Source organism: Trichomycterus rosablanca, chromosome 14, assembly GCF_030014385.1.
Source record: "Trichomycterus rosablanca isolate fTriRos1 chromosome 14, fTriRos1.hap1, whole genome shotgun sequence".
NCBI classification, from domain to species: domain Eukaryota; kingdom Metazoa; phylum Chordata; class Actinopteri; order Siluriformes; family Trichomycteridae; genus Trichomycterus; species Trichomycterus rosablanca.
The window spans coordinates 18249631-18259373 of record NC_086001.1 but is presented as its reverse complement, the minus strand read 5'-3'; the positions used below and the strand labels follow the sequence as shown (position 1 = coordinate 18259373).

At 36.9% G+C, this 9743-nt stretch overlaps 1 non-coding gene and 1 pseudogene across 1 annotated transcript; both read right to left on the bottom strand.

Annotated features, from left to right (window-relative positions):
• The window catches only part of LOC134327138 (zinc finger protein 135-like), a 254757-nt pseudogene that overhangs the window by 98785 nt on the left and 146229 nt on the right, over positions 1 to 9743 (bottom strand).
• Positions 1033 to 1104, bottom strand: trnaf-aaa (transfer RNA phenylalanine (anticodon AAA)). The gene has a single exon. It is a non-coding gene; the product is annotated as a tRNA-Phe (tRNA).

The window sequence follows — 9743 nt, the reverse complement described above, 5'->3', positions numbered from 1 at the left end:
TTTTCAATTTATTAACCACCATTTATTCAGTGCTGTGAAAAAGTGTTTACCCCCTTTCCTGATTTCTTCTTTTCTTGAATATTTATCATCTAAATGGATTCAAATATTAAAACTAAATTAAATAAAAGACAAGCTGAATATTTAAAAACATAAAAGAGAAAATGTGTGTACATTACAAAATGGTAAATGTGATCATTTTCACCTTAAACTTCTTTCTTCCCAAGTCTGTTATAACCCCAAATCAGAAAAAGTTGGGACAGTATGAAAAATGCAAATAAAATAATGCAAATACTATTAAAAAGAATAAAAAATACATTAATAATAATAAAGTCACAAATTTGTACCTATTCAACAAGATGTAATGTATTTCTAGCACCACTAGATGAGGATGATGAACTCCACATGATTATAAACTCCACTTTAAAAGTCAGTTAAACGGTAAAAATTTTAATTTGGCTTTTTTCAGTTTAGCTACTAATAAATGCAGTACAAGGAGACATTTGATTTTCAAAAAGAGTTAAACAAAGTTATGACAGTTATTTTCCAGATTTGTGACAATATTACTATAATTATTATTATTGTTATTATTTTTATTTTATTGTTATAATGATTAATTGTTGCTGTTGGGTTTGTTGCTGTAGGTTTACATTGCTGTCTTCAGGATTTCCACTTTAGTGATATTTAATGTTAATAGCTGTTCTGATCTAAAAGATGCTGCTGCCTTTGACCTTTAAAACTGAGAAGTGATTTGTTAAAATAAGTGAAATGTTTATTTTGTACTTTGGTTTTATATTATTTGTGCAAACATTTGTTTTATGCAACTTTAAACCTGTAATAAAAGATGAATATTTTAAATGTGTCTTTATTTGCTTTAACTAAACTAAAGTTTTTAACAGGGACAAAAATGACAGTTTGTGTAGCAGGGCTGGACACGTAAGTAAAATGTTTTCATGAAGCTATAAAACTATTTCCACTGACCAAAGTACACAGATCTCACACTTGTCAGAGACAACGTTTGAAGCCAAAAGTGGGTGTTGCACGTACGGGGATCGAACCCGCGACCTTGGCGTTTTTAGCACCATGCTCTAACCAACTGAGCTAACCAGCCGATGGACAAGAGCAGGGCATATACCCACATACCCGATTCTACACTGACAGCCCTTCAGTTATGGAGCTGTTACACAGAAACGATGGAGAGCTTTACTGTTGTTGAGCAGAACAGATCTTCGTGTGAGATGACTGAGATTCATGTATTTTTCTTTTAAGAATAAATAGAAGCTGATGCTTTTAACCTCATACTTTCCTAATACTTTTATTCTACACGGTCTAAATTTCTTTTAGTCTTCTGCCATGTGCAGTGCAAGAATTCACATAATTACACAGCAGTGATTGCAGCCATTGACAAAATTGATTGTAAGCATTTATAAAGGTCATGACACGTTCATTAGGTAAAATGAAGCCAGAATTAAAGATGGCAGAAGAACAGGGTGATATTCTTACTTTCAGTGATTAAATTACTCAGGTTAGAAAGTCCTGATACGCAGCACATGCTCACCTGACTCTCTTTCAGTCATGCTACCTTTAATAGTTGGAACATGGCTGGATTACTGACCGGGCCAGTGGGGCCAGCGCCCAGGGGGGCCCTGGCCCAAAACATTTTGCGATGCCTATCAACATTTATGATACAATATATTTTTATTTCTGAGGGCCCTTCATTTTAAGGATCCTCTGACTATTAGGGACTTTGACCCCAGGGCCTCTTGGGGGCCCTAGCCATGCTTTTGGGGCCCCTAGCCATGCTTTTGGAAACTCTTTGATTTGTTATGTCCCCTGTGCAGCACATTCACTGAATTTAGTTGGTGTCAATGCTGTTGACAGTAGCCCAGAAGCTGGATGTTTTTTTGACTTTGTACAGGCAATGTACACATTTTGTGCATCATCTACACACAGGTGGGGAAAGGTTTTCCGTGATACTGATATCAAACTCACACTGAAATCACTGTCAGGTACTCGATGGAGCGCACGAGCTGAGTCAACTAAGGCTCTTTGGAAATATTATGCACAACTGAGAGAGGCATTGAATGATATGTCTAAAGATATGGAGGAGAAATGTGTAACTCGAAGTGAAGCCTCTGCACTCTGTGACAAATTGGACACGTTGGAGATGGCCTTCATGACATACTTCTGGGACACAATACTACAGAGGTTCCAAGCCACAAGCCTGCAGCTGCAGAAGCATGATATTGACATATGTACAGCTACACAACTTCTCTTGTCTTTACGAGACTTTGTGGCAGCACAGAGAGATAACTTTGAGGTGTTTGAAGGGGCAGCTTTAAATGTCACCACTGCTGTCTCCCAAGAGTACAGGCATGACCTCCAGCGTACAAAGAAGCGCAAAATGACGTCTGATGATAGTGCAGAGCCAGGTGTAGCATTTAACGGAAAGGACAAGTTTCGGATCGAAACTTTCAGTGTTGTCATTGACAAACTTGTGTCCTGTCTCAACCACCGTTTGAATGCATACACACACTTAACTGAGCTATTTGATGTTCTTTTCATGCCTGACAATATGTCCAACAGTGAGCTCACTTTAAAGGCTAACTCACTCGCTGCAGCATATCCTTCAGATCTGAACATGAGCCTGGCAGATGAATTTATACAATACAAATCATTCATAACAGAAAAAGAAAAATGTCCTAGTAAAATGCTCAAAACCATGATAAATTTGAATTTACAGTCAACCTTTCCAAATGTCTACATAGCACTTAGACTTTTTTTTGACTGTGCCTATCACAAATTGTGAAGGGGAGCGTTCATTCTCCAAACTGGCTCGTATTAAGAATGAACTCAGGATTAGGATGCGCCAAAACCGCCTGAACTCACTGTCACTTCTGGCCATTCTGTCAGACAGCTTAATTTTGATGAATTAGTGGATGACTTTGCAAGAAAGAAGAGTAGAAAGAAACTTGTGTTAGGGATAGTTATTGACAGGTTGTTTAATGTATTAATTTATTTATGTTTTTGAAGGGGGGGGCGTGGTGGGGGCTGGGGTGTAACTCACTCAGGATGGTAATGAACAGTGACCCGGTCGAGGTCGAGGTGAGCCGGTATCTGCGTGAACTTACAGAATGTTTGTCGCCCTCGTCGTCCTCCTCACTCTCCTTGTTCCCCGAATCTTTCTGGTTTCTCTCCTCGGCTCTGACGTCTTCATCTCCGTAACTGGCCGACACCAGACCACCCAGAACTTCTGCAGAACACAAACCAGTAACACCAGTCAGTTCTTACTTATGATCCTACACGTGTCTGATATTAAACACAACGACTCAAAAATCTACAGAAGTGCAATAAAATAAAGAGTGGAGAGGTCAGCTCCATTTAGTTCTGTTCTGTTCACATCAGTTCTGTTCAGCTCTGTTTTCTCAGCACTGTTCTGTTCTTCTAATCAGTTCTGTTCTGTTTAACTCTGTTCTGTTCTGTCCAGGCCAGTTCTGTTCAGTTCTGTGTAGTTCTGCTCAGCTCTGTTCTGTTTAGGTCAGCTCGGTTCTGTTCTGTCCAGGTCAGTTCTGTAATGTTCTGTTCAACTCTGTTCTTTTTTCTGTTCTGTTTAACTCTGTTCTGTTCACCTCTGTTTTCTCAGCACTGTTCTGTTCTTCTCATCAGTTCTGTTGTGTTTAACTCTGTTCTGTTCTGTTCCGTTTAGGTCAGCTCGGTTCTGTTCTTATCAGTGATGTTCAGTTATTTTTTCTGTTCTGTTCAGGTCAGCTATATTCTGTTCAGATTTGTGCTGTGCTTATCATCAGTTCTTTTTTTTTTTTTCTTTTTTTTTTTCCATTCTGTTCAGCTGTTCTTTTCAGCTCTGTGCTGTTTAACTCTGTTCTTTTCCGTTCTGTTCAGACATAGCCAGTCATGTCTGTATGTAGAAGCCAGACAGGCTGATAGCACAGCTTGGGATTTGAACGCTGTATCTCAGCAGTATTGGGCTGGCGTTATTTACCACTGCACCATCCAGGCTCCTTGTTAGATTATATTTCTGCACAGCATTGTATTTTTATTACAATAGGCGTAGGCCCCGGGCCCTGGGGCTCAATGTGACCTGTGATTTCAGTCATTTCATTTGTTCTTTTTCTCTTTGACTAATTTTCACAGATCTGAGCAGGACTGATTACAGCCGGTGACGTCTCAGTGCCCATATAAACAGGGCTAGTTTGACCTCACATCTCCAGGCACATGGAACAGTGGTCTCTTACCAAGATAAGAAAGAAAACCTGAACTGTCACCTCCTGCTGAGAGGAAATTCATCCTTAAAGGCTGCAGTACAGAAAGAGGTCTAAAGAAACATTATTAATACATTAAACGCTATTTTTGTGTAAATTCCGCAGGTTCTTCTTAACATTTCATACTAAAAGATCAGTAAGAACTGAACACTTTACCCTGCTGCTGCTTTACTGATCAGTACATCACACCAGCACACGCATAAATAATTATTTAAACAATAAAAAAAAGATCCGTTTTATACCCTGTAGTAAATATAAAATTAATTTTAATTTAACAATAAACACAGACTGTGTGGAACACTGTTAGCTACCTGAGGCTAACCACAGCATCTACAGACATCATTAGAAGTGGTGTTTCTAATTATTAAAGCATCAGACCTATTCTAACATTAATAATAAATATCAAACATAAGCATTATACCGTTCTGATCAGTTTCAGGATCTGAATCCTGTTAAAATAAGGCTTTTATGGAATATTCTCCACCAGTTGAGCTCGGTTGAGCCCAGGAGAAGACAAAGGCACAAAGACAGACACAGCTGAGCACCAAAAATCTTCTGACTTTATTTGGGGAATAAACAAGAATAAATAGCTAAGGAAAAGGGGGTGTTGGTAGACAATAAAAGCAGGCAGCTGTTGTACAAGGTGTGAATACTTTCAGGATGTGGAAGTAACATTTTTAGTTTTGGGTTCCCCTCTTGCTTCTTTCCAGAGTAGAAGGGGAGTTGAAATTCCATTGGTTACTGTTTTGGACACTTCTTGACTCGTGAAGCATGAATCCAGTGTGGCTGGGAATCCGTGAGGATGCCTGTGCGGGTGAAAGCCAGGACAGTAGTCGGGGGTCCGTACGCTGCCTCGCCAACCTTCCTGGGTTTCAGAGATTTCACTAGCACTGTCTCACCAGGCTCAAACGGATGAGTAGGGAGCTCTGCAGGTAATGGGAGAGACAGAGACACTTTAGATTGTATTTCAACAAGCTTATCCACAAGTTTCGCTGCATAATCAGATGTTAGCATCTCCTAATCACCAGAAGAGTGTAAGTGGTTAGTTTTGTTAGTATTGTTAGTCCTCACCAACATAGGACACGGGTATGGCTTGCCAAAAATTACCTCAAATGGAGAGAGCCTTGTGGTGGCACTAGGGGACATCCTGATTTCCGCTAGTACCGCTGGTAGTAATTTAACCCAATTGTTCTTACCTGTTTCCAGCATGGCTTTGGTCAATCTGTCCTTGAGAGTTCGGTTCATCCTTTCAACAACACCTGAGGACTGTGGGTGGTACGGTATATGAAAGTGCCAGTTGATCTGTAGGTACTTACAAAGTTTGTTCGTAAGCCTTGAAACAAAACTTGGACCTTGATCGCTGTCTATAGAGATAGGTAAACCATATCTAGGGAATATCTCTTGAGACAAGATCTTTACCACAGTGGACGCCTTTTCATTGGCTGTAGGGAATGCCTCTACCCACTTGGAGAATCGATCTACTACCACTAACATATATTTCAACTTACCACACGGGGGCATGTGTGTGAAATCCACCTGAAGGTGTGTGAAAGGCTGGTCTGGAACAGGAAGAGCATCATGTTTAGCGTTCGCTGTTGTGTTGTTTACACGTGCGCAGGTTAAACATGTATCCAGTAAGATTTTTGTTGACAAACCGACTTTGTGTATACAGAAATGTTTGTTTAACAGTTCTACCACTCCCCTCTTTGCAATGTGGGACACACCGTGAAAGTGTCTCACAAGAAAGGGTAGAACAGACTTTGGCAAAGCGACGCGTCCTGAGGGGTCACGAATGATAATATCTGGACTAGGAGAGCAGGACTGTTCAAGCACACCATTGTTTTTCTTGTGAAATTCTCAATAAGTTTGATGTGTCACATGACCCTCTTCCCATTGAAAAAACTAAAGTTGGCTCCAAAATGGCCGACTTCAAAATGGCCGCCATGGTCACCACCCATCTTGAAAAGTTTTCCCCCTCCCATATACTAATGTGCCACAAACAGGAAGTTAATATCACCAACCATTCCCATTTTATTTAGGTGTGTCCATATAAATGGCCCACCCTGTATTTGTGAGAAAATCTGACAAAAGTGACACGAGCGCCAGAACAGTGCCAAGAGTCACGTGATTCACGAACGGCATTTGCAGAACAGCGTTTGTATTTGTAAAACGTGTTCTATTTGTTTGTGAAGTGCAGTGTATTAGAAAACTGCTGTGCATTTATTTGAAAGTCACATTTGCATTTGCATTTGCAACAGTGGCGTTTTGTATTTGTAAATCACATTGTGTGTGTTAAATAGTCGTGTTTTCTATATGAAGATCGTGTTGTGTTTGTTTACAAATAGCGTTTTTTATTTGTACATCGTGTTGTGTTTGTTTGCAAATCATATCATATTTACAGAATATGTTCTGTTTATTTGTGAAGTTTTGGCACTAAATTAGCTCCATATATCTGCATTTACAATCTGACTAGTAAAAGAACAATTCAAGATATCTTCAATTACATTTTGACGGGTCAGAATGGCGTCCAAGATATCTCAAATGACGTCACTGGATTCGTCATCTGAAGGGTCACACATTCGCAATTACAATTCAAGATATCTCTAACGTAATTATGACTAGTCAAAATGACATTTTCAGATATCTGAATTATAGAAATTACGTGCATTAGGCCCCTTTGTGATGCCACTGAGCCGTCCAAACTGTTGCCTGTGGAGTTTTGGGATTGGGACTGCGGTAAAGTTAGTTTAAGGCTACATATTACAAAACCTATTTGATAATAATTTTAAGATTACATATATTTATTTAAAGAAAAATTAAAATGAAACCGCTGTTCGAGCTCCCACTTCAGCTAACGCGTTAGGGAGCTTCATAAAACTAAGAGAGAAACGTAGAAAACATTTACTCTGCACTTACTACAGAGAAATAAATCCATTCAAGTCTTGTAATGTATTGATGAATTAATGTCAAACTATTTTTATACAAACACATCAATGTTTTTCATCTACTACAAATTCTACATATATTTTTAAAAGTTAATATTTATTTTGTATTAATTTTAAATGAAGGTCAGTAAAACTGTGATAATTTTATATTGGAGATGAAAAAATCTAAAATTTCTCAAGAATTTTTTGGCATTCTTATATGCAATCAATCAATGTTCCTCACCTACTACAAACCTTGTTTTTATATTGTTATTTATTTTATAATAAATGTATATTAAAGATAAATAAATCTATTAAAGTCTGATTTGGTTTGATGAATTAATGTCAAACTGTTTTGATAAACACATATTAATGTCCCTCACATCCTACAAACACTGTTTTATAGAAACAGTATATTATATATTTTTTAATTTATAATTAGGATCAGTAAATCCATAATAAGTGTATATTTACATTTACCAGATGCTTTTATACAAAGCGACTTACACAATGAGCAATTGAGGGTTAAGGGCCTTGCTCAGGGACCCAACAGCGGCGACTTGGTGGTGGCAGGGCTTGAACTGGCAACCTTCTGTTTACTAGTCCAGGACCTTAACCACTGAGCTATCACTGCCCTTGTATATTAGAGATACATCTATTAAACTCTGATATGGTTTAAATTAATACAGTCAAACTATTTTTGATAAACACATATTAATGTCCCTCACATCCTACAAACCTTAATTTTAGAAATCAATTTGGTTAAAACATTTCAGCCTCAATAAGTTATGTGAACTCATTTCTTCTTTTCAACTCAAATTGTCATGACAAGTTTTGGATTTTGAACTCAGAAAATATAAGTTTTCAGAAAATATAACGTAAAATAATCAGTTGTCTTGACTACTTGTGAGTTTTTCTATGTTGTCAATGTTCATTTAACTCATGTCTGTAAGTTATCAGTTAAAAAGAAAAAAAAGGGGATATAGTGGGCGATTCCTATAGGTGGGCACCATTTTTGAGTTAGACAGAACAATAATATTTTTTAAAACGTTTAAACCATGGGAGCATGGGGCTAACCAATTTTTTTTCACAGACGGAAAGCCATTAATATTAATACTGATAAAAACAAGAATAACACACGTTATACGATAGGGGACTACTTTCAGCGGCGGAGGGACACACCTGACTCTGGACTACAGTTTGAGGCAAATTGAGTGCGGATTGATACACCGAGTGGAGTTTGGCAACCCAGGAAAAAATTTACTGTGAAATTTCATAGTAAAACTGTGAAATATTTTACAGTTCTACTATGAATTTTTGATGGTAATTTGGCCACTTCATGGTTCTACTGTGAAATATCATAAAATGTAAACTTTCACAGTTTGACCATAAATTATTTCACAGTTCTACTATAACAATTTCATAGTAAAACTGTAAACCTGATTGATTATTTTACTGTGATATGTTTAACAGTTCCACTGTAAACTTGGTAAACAGTTTTACTCTGAACTTCACAGTTTACTTTGACTCTAATTACTGTACTTTGACATCAATTATACAATACAATACAGTGTATAGATCTCACAACTCAGAACTGTATCTTTGGCTCTTTGCCATTTATTAAGCAACGGTATAATTTCAAACAGGCACAAAAACAACTGGTAAGGATTCCTTCTCAATGGTAAACTGATAACACATTTACCAACTTGGCATTCTATGTTGTAATGTTAAATGTACTATAATAATAGTAATATAGAAAAAAATAGTAATAGATTGTATTTGTTATATAATAACAATTATATTACACTTAATAATTTATTTTACGATGGTAATTATACAATAATATAATTTTATTATACAGTAATATATACAATTATATAACTGAATAATGTATTGTGGTATAAATCTATATATATAAACTCTATACATACATAATGAAAAATCTAATTCATAATCATTCACTATGCATTTAATTATGGCAGTATTGGGTGCTTGGATGGGTCCTATATCTTTGTGTGTGTGTGTGGGTGAGAATTGTGACATGAATTACACCTCTTGTTTTCCTAGCTTGTCCACATCATTGAATTTGCTGGTGAAGTACACTTTCTGGACCTCCTTCATGTGAAAAATATGTTTGTCCACCTTTGAAAAATAATAAATAAATAATCAAACATTTGCCACCATCACCTTTAAGCTACAGGGGCCCTAATATACTTGATCAGCAATGTCTTACATCTGATGTATTATAAAGCATATACTTGGTGAGCGTATCAATATGTAAATGCAAACATATGTTTATACATGTTCAAAAGATTGATTGATCTTAAGCAGAAGTTAAAGTGACAGACAAAGTACCGTGTATTTTATTTTTTATATATAATCTGTTGTTTGAGTGCTCAATATATGACGAGATATATAAACTTTGTGATCTTACAATTAATTCTTATTGTGCAAAAAATATTTATTGCTGAAAAACATGACTTACCTTCATCTGCACTAATGCAGACAGATCTTTTTTTTATTTCATTATTTTAGCAGCTCT